The 22255-nt window shown below is 37.3% G+C and overlaps 1 protein-coding gene across 7 annotated transcripts in view; it reads right to left on the bottom strand.

Moving 5' to 3' along the window:
• LRRC4C (leucine rich repeat containing 4C) overlaps positions 1-22255 on the bottom strand; it is a 490319-nt gene that overhangs the window by 320388 nt on the left and 147676 nt on the right. For 2 of the 7 annotated variants that reach the window (XM_079308667.1, XM_079308655.1), the window contains exon 2: positions 13766-13965. The exons of the other annotated variants lie outside the window; for them this stretch is intronic. The gene's annotated coding sequence lies outside the window, so the exon portion shown is untranslated. The remainder of the gene's footprint in view (positions 1-13765; positions 13966-22255) is intronic. 7 annotated transcript variants of the gene reach the window in all.

A 22255-nucleotide genomic window follows, 5' to 3' on the forward strand; every position in this document is an offset into this window, starting at 1 on the left:
GTGTAGGACTCCCTTGGTGGAAGGTCTGCCCTGCACACACTTCTCCCAGTCATAACTCCTTCACCTCTTCAGAAGTGATCTTCTCTACCCACTTATCTACATGTCTGCCACTGTAGAACTGTGCACCTCCAGGTTTTTTACATTTGCATTTAAACTGGATAACTTAAAAAATTTTATGCTAATAAAAAAGAGTGGAAAATGCCAGAAATCAGAATAATCAAATCTATATCACCATTCTCTAAATTAAAAATTCATTAATAAATATTAAAAATTTTCAGTCATCTATGATAAAATAATAACACATTATGTACAGACCAGATATACCCCAAGCAGTGAATAACAAATAACTGAAGCAAATAAATTGCTCGTTTTCAATGGTTCATTTCATGTCATTAGTTGTTGAAAATCATTTGCTAAAAATAAATTATATTTATGAATGACTATTACAATCACAGAAACAGGGATGTATTAAAAGGTAAGGAGAAGAAGAGACTGCATTTGCAATTAATAGCACTGATAATTAATACTTCAACTACTCTGATCTGTCATGCATTTTATTCCAAGTGACCAGACTTGCTGAGTCTGAAATTATCTGAAATTATGATTTCATGCCTTACAGTACAGAATGAAAACAGATCAGGGAGCAGCAGCAGCTTTTACAGGGCACGCAGAAGGTCCTAGTGTTTCCAACCATGGAATAATATGAAAGGTGTGCTGAGGTGACAGACGGGTCTGAGCCCTGTTGGTATCTGCATTACACCTGACTTCTTAATTCCTTTGTTCACACACCAAGCACAGCTCAAGAAAAGTGTTGTTGACCTAAACCTGATATTATTGCTTCATGTTGTTTTCTTGATGCCTATTAGCAAACCAGCTGGATGAAAAAACTAGTTCTGGAAAAGCATCAGTTTTTTGGTCGGTACTCTTCAGTCTCTAAACAGGCAGATCTCAGCAGATACCTGATGAAACTCCTGACCTTCCCTCCTGCCCTGCTTTCAAAGTGCTGAGCACACTTCAAAAGGACATTTTCTTTTGGTATGATGGAGATACCAAAAGCATGATGCTAAAAACAGTGAAAAAACAATAAAATAGAGAATAAAATAGGGGGTTTAAAATATTTGCATGGCCACAAACTAGAATAAAATACTTGTAGATTTGAGGCAAAATTTTGTGAGTAAAACATAGTAGTTTTTTAGACATAGTAATTTGTTCAAAAAGTTCCCAAATCCAAGATATTAAATGCTATTGTGTACAAATGTGAAGTGGTACAGAACAGACAAAGAGAAAATTAGTTTCTCTTTAGCATATGTGCTTTCTCTAGACTGCAGAAAAAAGTCAGATGATATTTTACTTATTCTACTGTACCATAAGAGAAAACAGTAAGATTTGTCATATTGTTTTATCCCAAGTGCTCCATCTGAGTTCAGGCAGTAGCCAAGAGTTGGCCTCATCAGAATACAAATCATGAGCAGATTGATACCTTTAGGGACTTTTTGCTGTATAACCTCACAAATGTTTCTTCTGACTACTAAAAATCATCTCAGCTTTCATCACTACACATATAACATCAAAATTTACATTTTTCATGTGGAAAATTTATCTGTTACCTACACCACATTTCACTTCCCACTTTATTATGCAGCTACCAAATTGTGTAAAATCCTTCTGCAGTTCTTCAATTTATGTTTATAGCCAACAAGAAGCTTTCTTACTCTAGCCAGTTGTACATTTTTTCATATGCTAGGCAGCCCCTGTCCCAGCACAAACATCTTTCAGTTCCACTGAACTTAGGGACCTGATCATTTGTTCCTTCCCTGTGTTTCCCATGTTTAAATCGGATTCAATCTGATTCAATCATTCAAGGAATTCTCTTATTACCCTGCTTGATGCTTTGTACAGAGGGATTCACTTTACACAAGTTACGCTGCCCTTTCCTCCACGTATTTATCCACAAGGCCTTTTGCTTTTTGCACAGATTTTAATAATTTGCCAGTTGTCCAAATCTTCCCAAAGCCCTCTTTAGAACTTATATTTTGCACCTTGAAATATCTGGGCAGCAGGAAACAGGAGGACACGAACTACATTTATTTGTTATGTGTAGTGTAGTTTTACTAATTCTTCTTCACCTTCCTTCTGAATTCTGTCCTATTCATCTCATCCCTTGGTTGCACAGCCTCTATAGCTGACAATGCTTGGTCTCTGAAATGACTTTGATGGAGTGTAAGTCCTCAAAAGCTGTCATTAATGTGGGCAAACAAAGCAAGGAAACACTGCCTGTCCTCTGTAATCCCATTTTTAGATTGTTTTATCATAAGCACTTGAAACTGATCATATCATGTCCTGAAATATGAACAAAAGCTTCTCCACAGGGACAGAGTATCAGTAACTGGTGCTTCTCTTTTTACATTCACATGCCAAAATTCATCAATTATGTTTTGTACAGATTATACAGTTGCTATCGAAGCCAGAAAGACCCAGAAGGACACTCCTTCTCAGCAAAGTTGTATGGAGAAGACAAAAAAAAGCAAAAAACCACCACCAACAAAATCAATCTGTACGTCTTCCAGAATATTTTAACTACTTATTTCAATATTCAGTATAATAATTTAGTTTTCATATACTTCAGTTTTAACATTCCATATATTTGCAAATGTGTGACTCAGTCTTAGACATGCATTCTTCAGAACTGGAAAAAAACCCCAGTCTAATAAAAGAGAGGCCTCAGACACCCAAGACAATATTTCATTGGTCTGGATAGTTTTCTGGATAACTGTTGCAATGCTGTTTTGATCTATGGGAAATTCAGGCACAAAATATGAAACTGTTCTTCTGGAATTCAAATTCTTTTGAGGTAGATGCAGAAGGGTGTTCTGAAATGCACTGAACAGCCTGCTTCAAAGGACTGACAAAAGCTCAGATTCATAATTATCCCCACCCATTCCTTTACAGATCACATTTCCAGAGTGAAATCATTAGCAGAACGAGCAAAAGAGTTTTGCAGATATGAAAAGCCAAGAATTTACATGGACAAAATCACTCACAATAAGGCAGTTCCCTGCTACTACTCCAATGCTCTCAGGTCTGTTGGATGACAGCTGCTTAATCCACATTTTATCTCATCTCCTTCCCCTCCTGATTTTCTGTTATATCTCTTGAAATTCAAAGTACAGTGCAGAATAAATGTAATCTTGCATACTATTATCCTATCTCTTTCATGCAAAAGAACACATTTTAACAAATATTAGTAGGCTTCCAGTGTTCCACTCCCTCCTACTGGTGGTAGAATAAATACTTCACGATAATCCTTAATATAATAGAAGCTGTTTGAATGGTTTATGGCCTTGGAGCCAGGACATATATCTCACATTGAAAATAAAATGCTGACCCAAGAGAGAAGACTACAGATTTCACATTGTGGGAAAGGAGGAAATCAAGGAAAGGAAAGGGATATAATTTAACAAGCTAGATGACTAAATCCATCCCTAAAATAGCTCTACTGAAAGCAAAGGGGCTATTTCCAGCAAAGATGAATTCATGCCAGAAATATCAGTTATTGGATTGCATTAGCAAACAGTTTCACAGCAACAAAAATTCTTTGGATTCATAGCAGTGAACAGAAATGAAGTAAATGTCTTTCAAGGCCACTGCCTCAGCTTTCTGTGATGAACTTGGGATATATTATGCCTACAGTGTTCCTGCTGGAGTCACTCTCATCACTTTTATGGATAAATAAAGCAAGAAAAAGGACAAAGTGCACTATCAAGAAATGAGTTTATAGAATTAAGAAGGATGTGGGAAAAAAATGAGAAATCCTAGCTAGAAAATCCAAGATACAGCAGACCAGTTAAAAACTCAGGTAAACACATTGCCCTTCTTCACAGTTATTCCAGGGTGTGGTGAGAAACAGACATGTTGCCACATTTAAGGAATAATAAAGGAAGTGTTCCAAAAAACCAGAAAAACTCTGTATGTTATATAACTCCTCACTCCAATGTCCCTGTAAGTCCAACAGTAATTGTATGAACATAAGAAGTTCAACTACATACTAGGAATTTATCTCCAATAAATCCCTTAGCAAAACTACATTGATAATTATGATTCATCATTACCATTTGTAAGGATCTAAAAGCATTCCTTGCACAAAACAAAGATGAATAGATAGTCTAAACTGACAACCTTCAAAGCATATAGACATTCGACAGTGATTTGAGTGGAATAAAATCTCAAAGAAATATTTACACACAGGAACAGTAACTCAATAGCCACCAACTCCTACATAAAGTCAAATCAGAATAAGATTTAATCATTTTGGAAATCAGCTCTTCAATTAATAACCAGAGATCAAAACAGATAACTACTGTGAGAAGAACCTAAAAACATAAATTAAAGAGACTTTTGGTCACTAAAAGATAAAGCCCCAAAAGACAGAAGATAATTGTTTCTAATAACACAATTAGCTAGAAGTAGCAGGCAGGAAGGAGTCCTAAGCAGCATTGAAAATATTACACTTTCATTTAGTATTGAAAGTCATACACCCTTTTTGACTGTACTACATAAAATGCTTTGAAAACAAGACAAATAGCATTTTAAATATTTGCTGTTTCCTAGACCTTCACTGATCTCCATGACCCTATGTTGTATAATCTGTGCACAATTTGCAAACTCAATGTGAAATATGCTACCAATATACATACACAATATAAATTATAACAGCTGCTCACTGTATTGACAAAATGATGGTATTGAGCATAAAGTGGCTTTACCTACAATTCAGTGCACAAATATCATTCTCCAGTGTATGCCACTTTTTTGTTCCATGATTCTTGGAATAAATACTTACAAATCCATGCATCCTGCTACAACTCTGTTCTTTTACTGAAACCTCTGGAAAGTATCTCTTAGAATTCTAATGTTAAATTGGGTCAACACCAACATATTCACACAAGGTAATGCGTACATGGGAAAACAAGGGCACACAATGTCCTTTCAACTTACACAACACTGTAGTGCCCTTAAGGCATCTAAAGTACAGAAATGTAGTTCTAGGGTAAAAATCAGCTTTCCAACTGTATACTTGCACACTTTATATCACACTGCAGTCAGTATTCTGCTCCTTTGAACCTGGCTGGATTTCATGTTGTGACCCAACGAACTACTCAAGGACAGGCCTGAGGACAAACTCAGGAAAGTAACTGCACTGTACCCTCCCAAATGAGTCTTCTCACCAAACCTCAGCCAGGTTTCATATGGGCAGGCTCAGCTAATCATTCTCTTGTGTGCATTTCTTGTAAGCAGACAACTTAACACAGGACACCACCAAATATGTGATCTAGGGAGGACTTTCAGATCCTCCTCCGTGGTGGGGTGTCCTGGCCACAGGGGATCAGGACATGGATGCAGTGTGGTACCCAACAGAGCTAAGCATTACTGGGTTCAGCCACTGAGACCCCTGGGTAACTAAAGGGACTCTGATTTAGAAAGAAGAACAAAATGAACACTTGTAGCTGGCACTCTCAGCACATTCTAAGACTTTACCCTACAAAAGTAGTCTGCTTATTTAGTGTCTAAACCAGTGTAATAAGCCAACACTAATGGTTGTTACTAATTAGACTTTTAAAGAACTCACTAGGAATTTGTAGCTAAAAATTACTGTGCCAAACCCCAAAGAACTGGCCATATTTTAACTGCCTGACTGTGGCTGAAGCAGACAGAAATAGTCTTAAAATGTGGTATAATTATGCAGCTGTGTTACTAGCTAGTAGTCAATGTTAATTACGCATTAAAAGCTAAGAATGATATTTATGACTGTCCAGGGTAATATTCATTTATAATGTGTACTCAGGATCTTTGACAGAAGGCTGTCTTATATGTGTTCCATGATTAAAGAGCAGGAGCAGAAAAGAGGATCCCAGATTACATTATATATATATATATGGGACTCATCTCTTCCTGTATGGTAAATGTAAGCAGCCACTCAAACTCATTTTTGGATTTAAAATATAATCGACAACCAATTAAAAGAGCAAGTTGCCAGGCAAATCTGCAATGCAACTGAAATCAACTTTAAATACTCCTAACTAAGAAAAGAGTATGTATGACATTGCCAACAACTTCCCCCTCACTGAATTTCATAGAAAGTTACATGATACACTGCAACTAATTCAATACAGCAGTCAACACATCTTCTCACAAGGTGTTTTCAAAAAGACAGGGCTTTAAAACACCAAAACAGATAAATTTGATTATATATGTTTAACCAATAATTATTCTAGATCACCATGAGCCACAACTAACCAACAGCTAATTTCTTTCTCCTGGATTTAGGAAACTCCCTTGAATGTAACCCACATGGGTTTTGCTACAATGAAAACCTGCTAAGACCTGCTTTCCAGCCCATACTAACACAGCAACAGGCAGCAATACCAATTAAGTAGCACAAATTCTATATGATGCTTGCTCTTGTGAACTAAGGTCAGAAAGAAGCACAATGCCTTAACACGTGGCAAAGGCTGTTGGCTACTTTTGAAATGAGGTTTAACACAATGGCATTCCAGGAAGCTCTTTGAGAGAGACAGCAGAGAAGGGGAGAATCTAAAGATTGATAAGATTAACAGATATGAACATTTGAGAGCAAATATGTTCAATGCCACATTCAAAGGCACTGCATCAAAATTATTACCGTGTTGCAATCTAGAAGCAAAAAAGTTTGGGTAGGAAGTATGAAATCTAGAATTATATAAAGCATAGTTATAAACTGGCCAAATGGTACTCACTACTAAATTTCTATACATCCTTTCAAGACCAGATAGCTTATAAATAATTTAGCAAATTAACTAAAAAAGGATCTTTAGATTTGTTCTGCACAGGAAAGGAAGAGATTTAAACCAGAATTCACATGGTTTCAGATTGCTGCAGGCCACTACTTTTGACAAAATCCAATAAATAGACTCTCAAAAGATAAAAACAAACCTCTGTTTCTTTTTGTTTTGTCATAAACCCACCCAATGCAGAACTGAGAGAAATCCTGATTTTCAACCAATTTTCACTTACAATTGCTCCTGGTCACTTCTCTGTTATTCAACCATGCTTATCTTGGTCTACTCCTACAGGTCACACACACTTGCAGGAATAGCTACTGTTATTTGTGTAGTTCCTGATACAAACACAGTAAAAGACAGCACATCTCTCCCTTCCTTTCTTCAAAACAGAACTCTATGCTTGAACGTTCTTAACATCCATTCTCATCTTAATGCCTCTGGCTATTGCTGCCTTCCACTGTCAGAACAGGTTAATGACCGGTCAAAGGTCAATCAACTCCACTGTTGTAGAGCTCCAGGTTTTACTGAAAATACCCAAATTTGGATTTACTAAGTTTATTTTGAAAGGATAGGGAAAAGTTTATACTCGTTCCCATTTTTGTTTCCTTATGTTGCTGTTTTCATGATTAATATAGCTCTTGCCTCTATGTTATTGTGAAACCTTCTAAGCAGACCTCTCTAATCTCAATTTCTTTTCATGTGATGGGACAGCTAAGACAGCATTCCTTTATTTTCTCATGCCAAAATATAAATTGTAAGTGAGCAGCTTGCAATACTGAAGAAAAGTATATTATTGTATCAAACCCTATAATGAAGTAAGCAGATTAGAAATGCTGGAAAATAAGCCAACTTGAAATCCGTGCTGGCTATTTCATTTCCCACAAGATTTTAGAGGCAGTTCAGATGAAGCTGCCATCCTTGCAGTCTCCAAAAACCTCTCCCTGCAATAACTTTCTTTTCATGAAGATTAGGAGGCTTTTGCTAATAATTATGTAAACCTCCCTGAAGAATCATAGGGTCTCATCTATCACACCCCAGCCTGAATTTACTGGATGTAGGCCCTCTGCGCTGGTTTCACATGGAGGGATGGGAGGAGAGCTGCCTGAGGGAAGAGCACAGAGCCCGGAAAAGAGAGGGCTGTCCCCTCTCTGGGGGCTGCGGAGCCCAGTCGGAGGGCTGATCTGGTGGTTGGCATCCCAGGTGGCCAATGAGAGAGTTGGTTCATTTTCATAAATCACATTGCTGGGGGCTGGTCCGGTCTCTTTTGACTTCTGGCTCCAGGGAAGTGAGGAGGGCTCCAGCCGGGGCCCTGGCGCTGCACAGCCTGGCCCGGCCCCTCGGCTCAGCTCGGCCCTTCGGGAGATGGGGGAGCCACCAAAGGCTCTCCCTTCCCCCTGTTCTGAGAGGAGAGGCCCCCAGATCACCTTGTGGCAGAAAGAAGTCCAACCTTTTCCATATGGTCCCAGCGGCCACGTTTTTCCCAGCGCAGCTTTGGCCCAGTTCCTTCACACTTTCTGGATACAAGTTTAAATCTTTTAATGCCTGGATGAGACTCTAGATCTCCTGAGCTTCCCAGAATGAAAGGAATAAAGCAAGAAGTTTACTAAAGTCAGTGAAATGAAAGCTAAGTTTCCAGATTTGAAGAGATCGAAGAGTTGCCACTGATAAGTAGCTGAAAACCTTTTTTTTTTTTTGTGGGCTATGAGAGTATTGAGACTACACTGAAATTCCTTTAAACTGTGAAATATACTTGGGGACATTTAAGTGCTTGAAAAGAGGACCTTTTACCTCAAGGAAATGGGGCACTCTCTATTTTGGGACTGGAAATATGGACAGAGAGCTTTAATAGAAAAAGAGATAAAGAAAATTTTGTTTGTCACCAGCCTGCCTTTAAACATAGTACCCCAAGTGTAGCATAACCCATAACACACCTCTGGAAGGACTGTGGGAATGAGAGGAAATTCACAGTTTGCAGTTATTCCCCGGGTGGACGCAGATTGTGAATGTGAAGACACCCCCTAAGTTTAAACCAAAAAGGAAACTTTTCTCTCTAGAGTAAACTGAAATTATTTTTTAAGTAAATAACTGACTAAAGTGTTCTCTGTATGTTGCTGTTAAGAAATGTGTAAGATGAGGGAAGGGGGAGGAGGGAATAATCTAGAAATCTTATTCTGATTTTTTGTGTGTGTGTGCTATTAATAAATTTCTTCTTATACCCTTTTAAGTTTTAAGCCTATCTTGTCTTTGCTCCTAACTCCTATCTCTAAAAGAAACTAAATATATTAAAATTGGCAAACCCAAGTCAAGCCCTGACACCCTCTCTTTCATGTTTAAATGAAATACTCTTTTACTCCATGCACAGATTCACTGCAAAGATTTCAGTGTCATTTGCATACTACAAAAAGGGAGTAATACCACCTCCAAATGAAATATTGTGAACTTACAGACACTAAGGATGTAAAAAATGTGAGTCTGAATATGTAATGGTATGATAAATGCAACCTGCATACCCAGTTAAGAACCTGGTTTTGAATAGGGGGAGCAAATGCAAAACACATTAGGTACGGCTGGAACTTTGAATGGTCAGCTTCATAAGCCAAACTCACAGATGTTTAAAAGAAAAGAAGAATCACTAAAATGCCAATAGAAATGAGCTATCCAAGCTCCTGATCCTAAGAGAGATGGGTAACTGACAGTACCACACACATCACTGACATCAGGTAATGTATGAATAAAAAGTCATTCCAAAAGCCTTCCAAGCATACTTTTTCAAAAGTAGGCTTCCAAATGCAAAGCATCTGCCATGGGGAACTGAATTCTTTTTCCAGTTTGCAACATGTAAAACATGCAAAGCATTAAGAATAAAATACTTGTGCACTTGGATTGTGTCTCTCCACTCTTTTCGATTTCAAATGTTGTCAAAAGTCAGAAAACACTACTACACCACCAGCCCCATAAAATTTTTATGGTAGCAATAATATATAAATCACTACATTATCATGACCACTGATTTATGTAATTTACAACTGTGCTTTACCAGACATTCAAATTCTAATCCACAAACATAGGTGGATTTAATTCTATTCCTTGGCTAATCCTCCTGCTCAGACTTTCAAAGTGGAAATGAATGTTCCAACCTGTATTTCCAGATGTCTCCTTGAATTTTTCCAAGGCAGGACATCACTAAAAATCTTCATTCCAACAAATAAGACACCAAACATACACAAGTGTAGGACGAATGGCATCTTTGCATCAAAGCAGTGATGAAGCAATCCGTGTATCCTTTAGAAATAAACCCATTATGGTTTGAGAGACACTCAGAAATTATATATTTGACAAACATTTTCAGGGAAATTAAACATTCAGCACTTCCAAAAGCCAAGTTCATTTAATATACAGTGGTTCCTTGACATGCTCCCTGCTATCCCAGCAATTCTGTTCTCTGTCCTGATCTTTTCCTTGTCAAAAGCCACAGAAGTTCCCTTCCCAAGATAAGTAACAAAAAAATGGAAGGGCTCTAACTAGGTCCATACAATCACTGTTTTCCTTTTCCTATGTTCTAGGCACATTCTTATAACAATGTATAACTAATAGCTGTCATAACTCTCTAGTCTTTTTTTTATGATGGAGGAAGCCTGAAATTTCTGCAAGCCCTGTATTTCTCTGCAAATATCCTGTTCTCCACTCTCTTAAGAGCCTATTCATATTTATCCTCAGCCATCCCAGTACTGCTGATGCCACTCATGTCCCTTTTCCCAAAACAGGAATAACCTTTATGCCCAAAAATGCAAGCAGATGCATCAGTTTCTCAGTTTGTCTTTTGTCCTCTGCTGTACTTCTAACTTCCTCATTTCATTCCCACCACACAATCCTCACACTCTTCATTTCTGAATATCAGGGTCTTCATATCTGTTCTCCCATTAACTGACTCTCAGTCCATATTAAGGGTCCCTGTGGTTTCCTTTTCCCTTCAGAATCATCATGGTCCCTTAAGTACCAAAACAGCAGAGTCTGTATTCCCCATGGCAGATTGATCACTGCTCTGCAAGGCTTTCTGAGCACAATGCCAGTCCCCACTTTCCTAATTCTTATTATTAGCTGTCAGGAAACTGAAACATTCAGCTGTCAAACAAAACTTTTAGACAATAAGCAGAAACAATTAATGGGAATGCTGTAATGGTCATGGAGAACTGCTTATCTCCATCTGCAAGCATAAGCTAAGGTGATTTAGCAGATAACTGCTATGATGACAGCAATTTCTCTCCTATTTTCTCTGACATAATTTTCTGGGTTAGTAGTTATTTTAAGTTTTATATATGAGGAAACATGAAATTTTTAGTTTTCTGACATGGTTAAAACAATACTAAAATATCCAATAATGCTCTAAAAATGAATCTAGATATTAACACTCAAGAAACGAAACAGAGGAAGAGTGGGTAAGGCAACTTTCTATGAAAGAGACAAAGGTTTATTTTACACTTATCTCCAAAGGCATGCTGAAAATGAACATAAGATGCTGAAATAACCTGGAAAAGTTCTAAAGGGTTGAGAAGAGGTCATTGTAAGGGGACATTAACCTACCCACCACAGTCACCACTACCCTAACCCTAGCCTAACCTCACCACCATGGGTGGTCCAGATCAGATAAAATGTAGGAGTAGACATGCTGCGGCCTTTTCCAGCCCAGAAGCTCCTGGAGCTGTAGGCTCTTGGACTCTCTCAACCCTAGCCCTAATCACAAACATTTCCAATACAAACAAGTCACTCAGAAAATAAGGGAAAAGCTACAGCTCCCTGATAAAAGATCTATTTCCTCTTCCTTCACAGAAGGAAACCCAACTGTTACTAAGCACATCCTCATGTAAAGGAAAGTTAAGAGAGCAGTAACAAGGGGACTAGAGGGTAATTTAATAGCAGAAGAACACAGTTTATAGCACAGGACTTATACCAGCTGTTGTAATTCAGAAACATATTAACCAACTGTATTTTAATGTTAAGTAGACAACTTTTATAGAGCTGGCTAGGTAAATGTTCTCTCCTAATTTCTCACCATCAGCTGTCTTTACTTGTTATCATATTAAACCTGTTCAAAATTATAAATTAACAGCAATACAGAAATAGAATTATTTCTCATCTAATGCATTAATCACTTCAAATCCTATATTAACAGAGTAGCCTTCTCATTTATATTGGGATTTTATTCCTCCTTGCAAAGCATTGCTTCTCCATAAAACTCAAACTCTAACCTGCAAAATGCTGAGTTCAATGAGCAGAAGTTCTCCAGGTCCTATCCCAGACCTCTTAAGCCCTAGATCCTGGTACTGACAGATACCATTTTGACCTAATCTGTCCTAGAAAACATCCAGATTCTAGTACTGTCCTTGAAACTTTGTGAATTAGGATAAAGGGAGCACACATATGAGAGTTTGTTTTGTGCAATTGCATCCCTTAAATTCAGGCAAACTGATGAATTTAACAAGATAGGGCCAAAAAACCCAAAATCATTTGAATCTAATTTCTTCAGGGACAGTGAGAGAAGACTATATTAGGACACTCAGCTAGGCCCAACCTTATTTTTTTCTTTTTCCTTCAGAATTTCAGTACTTATCTAAACAATATTATTTCTGCATATCTCCAATGTCCTTCTGAAGGTCTTTCTACTGAGGAGTTTTGGGATTTTTTCCTTTAAGCACAAAGTTCGTCATTACCTCTTGATCAGTTTTCCAAAACTAATGCACAGATTAAATGGACTTCAGAAACACAAGAAGCAAGAACAGACTGATTTTTATCATAACCATTGTGGTTACGATTCTAACAGGAACAGCCTTTTTCCCAAAAACAGTCATCACCATATTAATGACAAGGTAGGACACAAATGAATGTGTTTTCTCCTACCTAGGGAATTAACTAACAATCTAGCCATTAATTCCTGGTAACCACCATGCTATTGAGGATTACTGCTGCATGGATCTTTTGTCATAAAACACACTGCAGTTAGACATAGCACTGCACTTCTGCTATGATGAGATATTTATATCATGACACTAATAACACCTTGTTTTTTCCAATCCTTGCACAGGGAAAAAACACAGACCCCATGATATATGATGCCATTGGCATGTCCTCACATACATGCTGACTCTCTCATTCCATTCTTGTGCATACATTCATCACATAGGGACAACAACTAACTTCTGCCAACACATGTAAGTGATTATGCTTAGAAAAATCAACTGGAAATCAATGCTTTAGTATTATTAAAATAAAAAGCTAAAATAAGCTAAGTTAGGTTGCTTATAGAGGAAGAACAAAATGTTTCAGGATTCAATGTAAGTCAAATAATAGAAGATTAATTTTTCCAAGGACATAAAATAAATCACAGATTGAAATTCACACACTACCTTCACTGCAGTTTTTCTGTTCTTGACCTTTGCTATTTAACATTAAAAATGTTAAGCACAGGCACCATTTCTAGAGAAAGATACATTTACAAGAGCAATCAAAAGTACTTGCAGGTCCTTTGTGACAAAAAGGGTACAGTGCCACAGCTTTCATTAAATTGCCTGGGTCAAAGAATCCAATAGTTTTTGATGTTCAGGAGAAGCTGTAATGTAGAATTTTTTATGTTGTCTCTTCCCACACCCTCTGAATATCTAATAGGTGTTTTGTGGTTGGTTGTTTCATAAAAAACTTATTGAGAAAGGGAAGGAGAAAACAGCCTACAGTGTCTTGCATGAATGTCTGACTTGCAACAAAGAAACTGAACTGCTGAATATTCTTCAGAAAACAATGACAAAACAGTTTATTCCGAAGAGCAATCCCTAAATGTAACCCAAATAAACAAAATGAAAACAAAAGGCCACATACTACAGATAAAATACAATCCAAATCAGATAGGCTGTGCGAGACACTGAGCTTTCCATGTGAGTTAAAACAGCAGCACTTACCTTCTGGGAGCACAGCTAAGCAGTCAGAGAGCTGGTGTATTTTGGCTAGCAAATAGATAGGTGCTGACAGGGAAGCCAGATGGCATCCACCTAGTCCAAGTGGCTGGCTGCCTCTTGGCTGGCCACCTCATGGTGCCTCTAGTCCTACAGCAGATACACTGGCCTGCAGGTTAGTTGCAAGATTCTGTCTTGGAGCCTTGCTTCATTTACTGGGGAGCCAATGGCAGACAGCATGTCGAGAGAAAAGGAAAAAAATTGAAATCTTGGGAGACAGTTTGATACAGGGAACAAGGTGAGAAGAATGGAGAGGAGGTTGTGTTAAAAGAGAAAGGTAAAGCCTGTCACCTAGATCAGTTGTAGTATTTAGAAGCTTACCTCTGCATTTGAGATGGAAACTTGGATAACAGAGGCTATATTGACATTACACCTCTTAATGGCTCTACCCAGTGTATCTAGAGTATGACACTTGACAAGAAAACACTTAATGCTCTCTCCTGTCCTTTGCCTGAAACTGACAGAACTAAAGATGTCATTCCTAAGCAGTCAGTAAAACAAGACCTTTTTAAAAGGTTTTCTAGTATCAGATCAGGACACAAACCGCCCCTTTTTTTTTTCCCTGTCCCTCAGTTCACAGTTGTATATTTTTTCCCAGTAAGGAATAAAACAGCTAGATAGTCTTGGAGAGTGATTTAAGGACCTGTGATTGGCACAAAATGTACTCTGGTGGCTTGCAAAACTGTGATAAATAGATTCTGGGAAAGAATATGTCTACTGCTTCACCTAAGATCACAAGCAATAGCAGCCATGGCATTCTTGTTTTGAACATCATGATGATTAATTCCTTAAACTATTCTTTGTTTTCATTTTTAGGATTAGTGATATTAAGCATTAGTTTTTATTTTAAGCTACCCCATTTCCCAATACACAGTAAAAGCCAAGCGGCAGCCCTGCTTTCTAGTCTCCCAGGAGGATAAGCCAACACGTCATCATCACCCACTTGAGCTGATAATACTCACATGTGGTAGATTCTATTCTGTAAGGACCATTAGCCCTACTGCATCTGAAAGAAATTTTCTGGTTTAACTTAGATGATTCAACACCCTACACCAGAGTCCATCAGAAAACATTTTTGTCAGCTCAACAGAGGAGCTACTGAGCAGCCACTACAGAAAACACAACTATACTGGAATAACTGCTTCGTAGTGTGACTATCACAAAAGCATAAAGCAAAATAAGATCAAAACCACAGTGCTTCCTTTCTTCTCTCAAATGGCAATGTCAGGCAGTTTTGGAGTTCAAATCTAGCTAAACTCTCACACAGATGTATACAGAGGGGACCCTAACAATAGTGGTTTTTTAAATGCCACTTCCTGTCTTGACCTCAGCAGACTTTTATTTGTCCTGTAGGCTGAATATCTTTTCTTTTCCACTTGCTGAGGAGACAGAGCCTCTGTTTCAACTGTTTTTCATGTGAAAAACTTGAATCTAGAGTACATTAAAATTTCTCTTTATTATAGCTTCTTTTCCAAATCAGTTATTTCATACCCCTGAGTTTTTCTCACTCAGTCGAAGAGACCAGAAGTTTTGCATTACTTCTAGTATTTCAACCAGCTCAGTTCATACAGTGAATATTGACTCAATGGTGGTTTTATATTTTATACTTCATTGATCTAAGTTTCTGAAGTAATGGTTTTGATCATGGCTGATGAGGACCTACAAAGTTCTCCCACTCCGGATTTGCCTCAGAACTATGCAGTCTGGGACTCAGCTTATTGGCTTCACATCTGAATTGCTCTGGCTCCCAAATGAAGTATCTTCCACTGACATGGTGTTGCACCTCTTAATAATCTTCTCTGTTCCTACAGTAACTCCATAAAGGCATAGTTTAATACTCAGGCTTTTTTTTTTTTTAGTAAAAATTTTTTAAAAATTCTTTACCTTCTTATGCTGTGCACCCAAAACAAAAACATAGATTCCACTCCATATTTAATCAAGATTTAATCATTTGAATATTAGTGGAAGAAAAAACAGAACACACTTTCACAAAAATTTACCCACAAATATTGATCTGAAACACCATGATTGAGTTTTAAGAGTTTGTACTAAATTGCTCTCAAACCCTTTCTCTCTGGTAAAGCTGCTATGATTCCGGTTCCATTAAAGACAAACCCTATACGGTTGTAGGAGGTGTCAGGATGGGATAAAAAAAAAGGAGTGAAGTACTTTAGTGGCATATGTGACAACCACTTCAAAGCCATAAATCCTACAAAAGTACCTCAGAGAATAATGATCAGTCAAGACTTTAATCATCAGCAAAAGCGAGTTGAGAGAATAAGGAAGGCCCTAAGGGTAATAGCTGTAAAATGAAAGTGTCCACTGAGCGCATTTTTTTCATTACAGACAATTGAGCCATTTCTCAACCTTGTTTATCTTTAGCTTTTCCTGTTAGACCAGAGGGAGAGTAAGGGATATTATATCCAGCTTCTTCCAGTGAAGTAGAAAGAAAAATGCCAGAAATGCATTAAGACAAACAATGCTAACTCCACAGATCTGGTTATGTATCCTTTTTGGGGGCAGGCTCTCAGGCTGAGTTCCAACCCCTGGTCCCTTGAACATCCAGCATCTGGCTGAAATCCAGACTCTGTTCTTGGCCCAGGACACACAGCATACTTTGGGTATCCTAGCATGAATTTCTGAGTACTGAGACACATAATCCCATTATTCACATTATCCCCAACAATCCTATTGTCTCCTGAGCCTTCATCTGATCCTTCATACCGTCTTCTGTCTTAAATTCACCCAGTCCCAGAAGACCTGGGAGATATGACAGACGTAGATTTCTGTCATATGGATATGTTTTGCCCCAACTTTGAAAATCTTATCACTCTTTACTTAGTATTAGGTAGAGATAATCTGGGGATTTACTTTTCACTGGAGCCTGAAATTTTATCTGAAACAACTGAGCAGCATTTGGATTCCTTTTTTTTTTTTTTTTTTTTTTTTTTTTTTTCTGACAGTTTCTGCATCATAAACACCCTTGATTTTTTTTTCTCTAAGTTATGCAAAAGTCAAAGAGTTGACATTACAATATCTACATCTTTTGCAAAATGATCAGAATTCAAACAGAGATATCAGAATACAAGCAGAGTTTTTATAAACCAAGAGACTAACATTTTCATTTAACTTGCTTGACTATTAGTTTTAAACTATGAGTTGAATTAATGCCTACAAGACAAATTCAACATAATTCAATTCAGTTAAACTCTGTCCATTTATTGATTATGAAGGACCAAAACTGATCAACAATCTAGAAATACATATTACCAATATTTTGCAGAATCTCAGAGTATTCTGTTTTGGAAGGGACCCACAAAGATCATTTGATGTGTTATAGTTAAATAGCAGCTGAAAAGATGAGTATACAGCATACAGACCATAGTTACACTGTAGCTGTACTTCTGAGATGTTTCTTAATCCCATTTATTTATTAAAGAAATGAAAATAATGATACAAAATTATATTATTATATCTGCCTAATATTCTTATTCAAGAAAAAATACAAACATCATAATTTATAAACATTATAAACTCTTTCTGAATGAATATAGAACTTTTTAAGTAAATTGCAAACCCAAAGGCCAGTATAAATTTAAGATACTCTTCTGACAGAAGAGCTCAAACACAAGTGACTGAAACATACCTAAAAAGCTAAGATTAAAACAGACACCTCATTAAGCATCCCTGTTTAATGTAAAATTGCTTAGGAATAACTATGATCTTTCAACTGTACTACCGATACGTGAAGTTATAAAGTACGCACTTACATCACATTCCAGATTAAGTTAATTTTGCACACTTCTGGGAGTTAGGACACAAATGGAGTTGGTACTCAATCTTTAAGGAACTGAAATAATTGTAGAAACTACTGTCCTACTGTCTATCAAACTTCACCAAAGCAACACAGTTCTCACTTGAGAAAATGTGGAATCTGTTCTCCTATCTTCCATTCAATCCAAAATAATCAAAGAAAAAATTGGTGCATTTTTTCCCTTTAGGAACCATACTCTGATGCTGTACATGCCCAATAAGATGCACTAGGTTGCTTCCATATATAAGGAAAGGATAAGATAAAAGTTCTTCTATGTACTGAATTTCTTAGGGAAAAAAGAAGTTCATGTTATTTTGTGGGGGGTAACAACCCCAAAAGCAAAAGATTAGTTATTAATTATTAACCAAAAAGCCAGATGGAAAATAGAAGCAAGATGGTCTAATTTCAACATTTTATTTTTGTTTCCTTTCCCCCACATTTCAGGGTCCTTTGGTGTAAATCTATTCAAGATAAGAATATAAGATCATGCCTTTTAAAAAGGATGAAATTATGAGAACAGGATACTTTAATAACAAACCATTTCAGTATTAGTTTTTTCAGCAAAATAAATACTGATTGAAAAACTCATAAGAACTGATTATAGTCCTATATCTTCTGAAAATATTGTTTGTAGTATTAGAAAATGTTAATTTATTGCTATACACAAAGTTAGCATTTAGTTTTGCAGCAATAAAGGTCCCAGAGACATTATAAACTTCTCAGCACCACTGAAATATAAGACAGGGACCAGAAAAGCCAAACCAAAATATTAATACAGCTTTTTTAACCATAACTTTCTAGTCCATCAACAATGGGTCACTATGGGAAGCTCCTCTTTCTGCTACCACCCTGTTGCATATCCGTATTATGCTCCTGCAAACCTTTCCATTTCTTCAGGTGTGCAAAGAGATGAGTTTACAAGATTGAAAACTATTTGAACATGTGGTGGAAACCTCATCTGCAGCAGGATATGAGCGAGTTGCTGAAAAAGAAGAAAGGGAGCTGTAGGGCTCTTTTAAATTATAAACCAGCTATCTTTGGCAAAAATGGCAGATCACAAGCCCTCTACTTTTTACCATCCCGTTAAAAAGTAGCCACTGGGCAATCATCTTGCCCAAAGAGAACTCTTTTCATCTTTAGAAAATCCAAGGAATTAAATCTTCCAAGAAGAGAGAAAAATGGATAATTTTTTTAAAGCCTCAATTGTCTTGTAGACTCTCCACATCTTTTTCCTCTCTTTGCTTCCACAACACACAAAAAAATCAATTCTCTAAGTAACTAACTATTGCAGCTTATAAAACATTAGGTAAAATGCAACAGAAACATAAGAGCACTCAAAGTAATTTAGATGTAGGAAATAATTTGGGATGGGCTTGAGAAGTGGTTTTTCAGGTGTGAAAATCTCAGCAAGAGAAACATTTCACAACCACCCAGGTTCTGACATGTGATAGAAATCTTCAGGGACCACCCCTCTCAGTCATATTCTGCCATCCAGCAAGACTTCAGCTATATCTAGGTCACATACAACACTCCATCCACCCTCCCCCCATACACCTTGGCTGGCCTGACAACTGTAAATATTTTATCACAGAGCTTAAAGTCCTGGCCTATTTCTTCAGGATATTTAGAATGTTAAGTAGCCATTTGGCAGAGAACAACTTATAATAAACAGTTTTCCCCTCAGTCTAGCACTGTTAGTTGTTTCAGGGTAGAATATCACATCTTCTTCCTGTCTCTGGGCCAAATGGAAGATTTCCTAATTTTAAAAGGTCTGTTTCCTCCCTGCTACTAAGAAGCTATTGAAAGTTATTGACAAATCCCACTGGCTACCAAATATTCTCTTCACTTTGAAATTAAAGATAAACATACTGGGAATTAAAAAAGATTAAATTCCTGACAAATATTCAGTGTAAATTACCTACAACTGCAGGTCCATCAGGTTGTTCAGTTGGACACACATCCCACTAGATTGTTCAGCCTAGAGCAGTGCACTTGCAGCACATAATTCTTTTTATGTGCCAGCCAGTGAAGCTGCAAGGAACTCTGCCATGGCAGAACCACACCAGGAGAAGACACTAAACCAGAGTGTGGAGGGGAGGAGCACAAATCCAAACCTATCCTCTAGCAATTAGTCACAGAAAGAGCAAATCAAACACTTCAGTGGTATGTATTCTCAAGAGATGTGGAGTATGACTTTTAGCCAGTGATCCTTGTGGGTGTGAGAATTCACTTTTATGAGAGTAGGAAAAGCACTCAGCTCAGAGAATTCAATGGAAACATTTAAGATACAATTTACATGGCAGATGGAGGACTTCCTATAAATGATGAAGTGACCTTCAGATTATTCATATTATTATTCATATATAAATTGCAGCAGCAAACTTTCTTCCAAGACATTGCTGTACACATAATGGCTATTAAAGAAATAGTACAAAATTCCTCTGCAACTATTTACAAATCCCACACATTCCCTTGTGTCTCAGCTCCTGGATAGACATTAAACCAAGATGATGGATTTACTTCTTTCTGTAGTGCAAGGTACCTATCAAACATTCAAGATAACAAGATCCAAAAGCCATTCCCTATGTGGGGGAAAAAAACGCACTGGGATATAGGAAAAAGCTCATCATTATGAGTGATGTTTTATTCCTTACTTCTTGTTTATTTTCTTTCCTCTCTTCATGTCCAAAGAAAGTATCAGATGCAAATGATATAACAAATTATGATCACAAGATGCAAAAAATGAAATTTGGAGAAAGACGTTTTTATCCTCCCTTCCTTCATCAACTGGGTGATATTTTAGGCAAAATGAAAATATCCATAAGGTTATGTGCAAAATAAAGGAATAAAGCATGTTGCTGCTGCAACCAGAGGGTCACATCACTGTCTTGTAGCGAGAAGAGACTGAAATGCTTGTCTCCCTCTACTGCTTCATCAGATAGATGACTAATAGGAATCTCAAGGGGCAGTCACAACAAGCAGCACCCTAGGTAGAGCCTGTCTGTCACCTGAACAGGCATGAAAGCAGCCAAATATCCCTTTCTGATGTCCCAGACTTCTTTTGCCTGCAGGGCAAAGCTGAGAAATCTCAGTGTTATGATACTCACAGAATAGTGATGAGCTCAGAAACAGACTTTCAGTTTCTATAACTGTTCGCATAACTTGAAGCACAATCTAACACAGAACCACCAAGAAACAGAAAATTTTCTGTCAACATGTCTATGTAAGTGAGTTTTAAAAGAAAGAGAACTTGAACTCAAAGGAAAGAGAAATTCATTGTAATGTTGAGAAATTCACTGTAATGTTGCAAGAAGCCCCTCCTACCCCCCTCTCTCCCAGGGCACCCTCTTCTCTCACCACAAGGTTGTGTCAGTGAAAGCTGTGGAAGCTTTGAAACTACAGATGAGATTCAAGTTAGGGCTCAAAAATGCTGCCTGTACTTCCTCACAGCCTGGAATAGCTCTTTACAAGGAACTTAAATATCTGCATGGCTGCTATGGCAATGCTTCCCTAACACAAACATCCATAGAAGAAGAAATTATTAGAGTCAGAAATATTTAGTCAGTGAGTTTTTGATTGTAGTCCTAGTTTATAAACAAAACAGGCCATGTGAAAGGCAGATTCACTTCTTTGTATAAAGTCAGATACAGAATTATTACAGCATATGTTTCATTGCTAACATCTGTATTCCAGAGACTCCCCTAAACTCCTTAAGATTAACTGTTTTGGAAGAAAAACAAATTTCCCCCTCAAAGGAAAAATAACATGATATCACATTATTCACTAGATTACATGCAGTCTAGATTGAACTGGCCTACCTTGGGGATGCAAGGGAAACAAGATAAAATAAAAAAAGAATCTGTTAAAGGAAGAAAAACCTTGATCAGTGTAAAATCACTAGGCAGCTATGAACAGTTTTTACTGCTTCAGGATGGATGTGGTAGGAGGGAGAGAAAGGTATTTGGATTTTTTGGTGAGTTTTTGGGTTTTGTTGGGGGGTAGGTGTTTATGTTGATAGCTTGTTTTTTTGTTTTTTTTAATTCCACTGCTGTGACTGAGAAAGACTGACAGTCTAATAAGATCTGCCTAGAACTGGATGGTAAGTTTACATTACACAGCATGTGTTCTGTCATTATTACAGTGTATTGTAGGATAATGATCTTAATACACAGTGCCAGAGGCAGAAGAGGCTTCTGAAAATCACTTAGGAATCAACACTACAGAAAATAATCTGATTTTTTTTAACTATTACTACTTACAAAATTCAAAATTATTATTATTATTATACAATGAGAGAAGCTATAACCAGCAGCATTCCTGATTCAGGAACATCTGGAAATGAGTCAGTGCAACAAGCTGCTGCTTCAAAAATACAGCATATTAGTCCCTTAAGAATGCATTAAATGTAAGGGAAATAAAAAATATGAGTCAAAGCTCATATCCATTATCTAGAGGTGGTGACATAATATTCCTCAGGTCTCAAAGTGAAGCCATTTTCACTTATGATGAGAAAACAGTGTGAAATAAATTCCAACAGAAAAACTAGAATAGAATTAATGAAACCAGGACTTATAAAGGATAAATAGGAAAATTACCTGAAATAAGAAGGGGGGAAACAAATA

Source organism: Erithacus rubecula (genome assembly GCF_903797595.1).
Source record: "Erithacus rubecula genome assembly, chromosome: 6".
NCBI classification, from domain to species: Eukaryota; Metazoa; Chordata; class Aves; order Passeriformes; family Muscicapidae; genus Erithacus; species Erithacus rubecula.